Below are 3,685 nucleotides of genomic sequence, written 5' to 3'. Positions count from 1 at the left end.
ATGAAAACAGGACATCAAAAATTATAGCGGACATTGAAAAAACAGACGGTAAGGAGACTGCTTCAGGATAATAAGGACCCAGGGATCAGCTCTGGGACCAGGGAGGTTGCAGTCCCCCCCCCCTCCATGCTCCTGGGTCTGCCTCAAGGGACCCGGGAGAGTGGAGTCACCGCTTCCTCCCTGAGCAACAAGGATTGAGCAGAACCAGGGGAGTCCTTGTTGCTTGAAGGCACAGAGAGGGGAGTGAGACTGGGAGACAGTCACACAGGGGCTGTGAGCACCCACGCATAGCTCTGGGAAGGGTGAGTGCCCCAGCCTGTGTGACCAAGGGCGGCCTGGCCATGCACCCACACCCCCAACCTGGTGAAAGTGTGGTTCTGTGGAAGACCCAGATTCCACAGCCCTGAATAAGGAAAGGGCATGGGTATTCTCGGGTTTCTGGAGCCTGCAGTGGTGAACTCAGGGGAGCATGCCCTTTCGGGATTCCAGACTCTCGCTCTGTGAACCAGGAAAGGACGCAGCGCTTTGCGGGGTCCTGGATCCCACAGTGGGGAAATTGGGGGAAGGGTGAAACCCCTCTTGATCCCCCCAGCTTACACCGTGAATCGGGGAAAAGACTTGGGTACTTCCCAAGAACATAGAGCCCGCCACAGTGAAATTTGGGGGAAGGGCGTGACCCCTTGTGATCCCCGGAGCTTGCACTGTGAACTCAGAAAAGACACGGGTGCTCTGCGGGAGCCCGGGAGACCGTGGCAGTGAGCTCTGGAGAGCATGCTTGGGAGCGCCCATATCCACACCCAGTGTTCTGCGGGAAGGCATCGGATCCGCTCTGGGGAGAATGCACTGCTAGCCCTGGGGACAGTACTCAAGAGACTGACTGAGTTCTGACTGGGAAGAGTGAAAAGAATTCCAAACTCCCCTCAGCCTAAGCCAGTAAGACCAGAAAAACTGGTCTGACCAGTTAGAAACAGACAAGAGGGGTTTTTTTTTTTTTGGTCTTTTTTTTTTTTTTTAGCTGTTGGTTGATTGTTTGATTTTATCTTGTTTTTTAAGTGACTTTTAATTTTTTAATTCTTCTTATTTTTATATCTCTCAATTCCTTATGTTTTTCTTCCTTTCATCCTAGTATTATTCCTTCCACTCCAAATTTATCTCTCCTGCATTCCATCTTCTGCTTCCCCCCCCTTTTTTTTGAGCCTGCAAGATACTATAAATTTGTATTATCTTTTTTCACTTTTATGACATTTTTTATTTTAATAGTATTTTGCTATTCTTTTTCTTTCTGTATAATCTTCTTTCCTTGGCTGGTTGTACTGTTGTTTGATAGGTTCCCCCTGTTACCTCATTCACAGTGTGTGATAATTTACTGTCCTTCATTTGTGTTCCATTAGTACACTACTCAAGGTTCTATACTCCTTATTCTTGTTATCTAGATCCCATAGATTCTGCCACATGATTGTTGCTTTAATATTACTGTAAATAAGACCTAGTTCATACAATTGCAAATACTACACAACACCCCTCCCAGATCTCAGCCTGTGGCAGGAAAAGAAAACTCCAAAAGTTTCTTATGCTCTGTAACTGTAATACCTGCAAAATTTCACACAGGACTGTAGAAGCTGACCAGTCGTAACCAAAGCAACAGCCAGTTACTCAAGGTTGTACACTGACTCCCATGATAAGCTCCTGCGCTCTGTAGCTTCTGCAAATTCCTCCTGCGTTTTCTCTTTGTCTCCCATATAAGGCAGCTAGACCTAACTTCCGCATTCAGCTTCTGTAACCTTGCTTCACCACGTATGTAGGAAGCCCGGGACTATTTAAACCCCGGGAGAGTGAGGATCGGTGCTCAGAGGATTTGGATGTTAACCGCCCCCTCTGGGCCCCCGGGTAATAAAGTTTGTGCTTCGTTATCTCCCCGCATGTGGGTGGATTTTCCACAAAAAGCCCACTTCCCAATTTCCTGAACTCTATTATTGTGGGGGTTGTATCTATTCTTTTACACACTACTCCTACTTACTATTCTTTATTCCCACCCTACCTCAGAATCTGACCTCCCACAGCCTCACAGCTTTCTAGATCCAACTAACAATCCTTTCCTCCCCAATAAGACTCTTATCTTCTTTCCATTCTTTCTAAAACGTGGCTAGTGGGGTGGAAGATCATGGTTAACACTATATGTAGCCAAAGGATCTCCCATCTCTTCTCTACTGGCTGCTACTGTGAATACCATAGAATATTGTCTTGCTGTATTAAGCCATTTTGCCTTACTCCTCCAACTGATCACAAAAAAGAGTAGGGGGAAGTTGTGAACATGAGGATACACGAAGGAGACTGCACCACTGAATCTCACAGGTATTCTACCACAGAAGTTCACACCATAGACACAGGGAACCAGAACAGATCAGTTTAAGAAACAGAGGCTAACAAGAAGAGTCTCACGAACAATGAGAAGACAAAGAAACAATCCCCAAATGAAGGGAAAGGAGGAAGCCTCAGAAAGAATGTTAAATGAAATAGAGGCAACTCAACTATCAGATATTGTGTTCAAAACAATGATTATGAGGAAGCTCAATGAACTCACAATGAGCTACCAGAAACTACAGGGAAGCTACAACGATCTCACTGTAAACTACATCAACACGAAAAAGGAAATAGAAACTCTCAACAAGGGTCAAGAGGAAATGAAGAATACAATTTCTGAACTGAAGAACACAGTTGAAGGAATGAAAAACAGGATTGATGAAGCAGAAGACCGGATTAGTGAACTGGAAGACAAAGTAGAAAAAACACCCACAAAGAGCAAGAAAAGGAAAATAGGCTCAGAAAGAATGCAGGGGGATTAAGAGAAATGCAAGACAATATGAAATGTAATAATATCCATATAATAGGGATACCAGAAGGAGAAGAAGAAGAGCACAGGATAGAAAACCTGTTTGAAAAAGTAATGAAGGAAAACTTCCCTAATTTGATGAGAGAAAAAGTCACACAAATCCAGGAAACACAGAGAGTCCCAATCAAGAGGAACCCAAAGAGGCCCACCTCAAGACACATCATCATTAAAATGGCAAAATTTCAAGACAGAGAGAGAATCTTCAAGGCAGCAAGGGAGAAACAGGAAGTAACATACAAGGGAGCCCCAATAAGGCTAACAGCTGACTTCTCAATGGAAACACTCCAAGCCAGAAGAGAATGATAAGAAATATTCCAAGTAATGAGAACCAGAGGTCTGCAACCAAGGCTACTTTACCCAGCAAGGCAAAATCAAGATAGAAGGCCAAATAAGAATTTTCTCAGACAAAAGAAGTCTAAAAGAATGCACCTCCACCAAACCAGCTCTGCAAGAGATGCTGAAGGGACTGCTTTAAGGAAAGGAAGGAAAAGAGAGACAGAGAGGGACACACGTACATAAATGGCAATGAATACCTATCAATGATAACCTTAAACATAAATGGATTAAATGCTCCAATCAAAAGACATAGAATAGTTGAATGGATAAGAAAACATGACCCACACATATGCTGCCTACAAGAGACCCACCTCAGGATAAAAGACCTGCACAGACTAAAAGTGCAGGGCTGGAAACAAATTTTCCAAGCAAATGGACAGGAAAAAAAGCCAGGGTAGCAATACTCATATCAGAATAAATAGACTTCCAAAAAAGGGCTATAAAGAGAGACCCAGAAGG

This window comes from Phyllostomus hastatus, unplaced genomic scaffold (assembly GCF_019186645.2).
Source record: "Phyllostomus hastatus isolate PE091 unplaced genomic scaffold, TTU_PhHast_1.1 phas_contig_38, whole genome shotgun sequence".
NCBI classification, from domain to species: domain Eukaryota; kingdom Metazoa; phylum Chordata; class Mammalia; order Chiroptera; family Phyllostomidae; genus Phyllostomus; species Phyllostomus hastatus.
The sequence above is the reverse complement of the archived record's forward strand: the minus strand, read 5'-3'. Positions refer to the sequence as shown.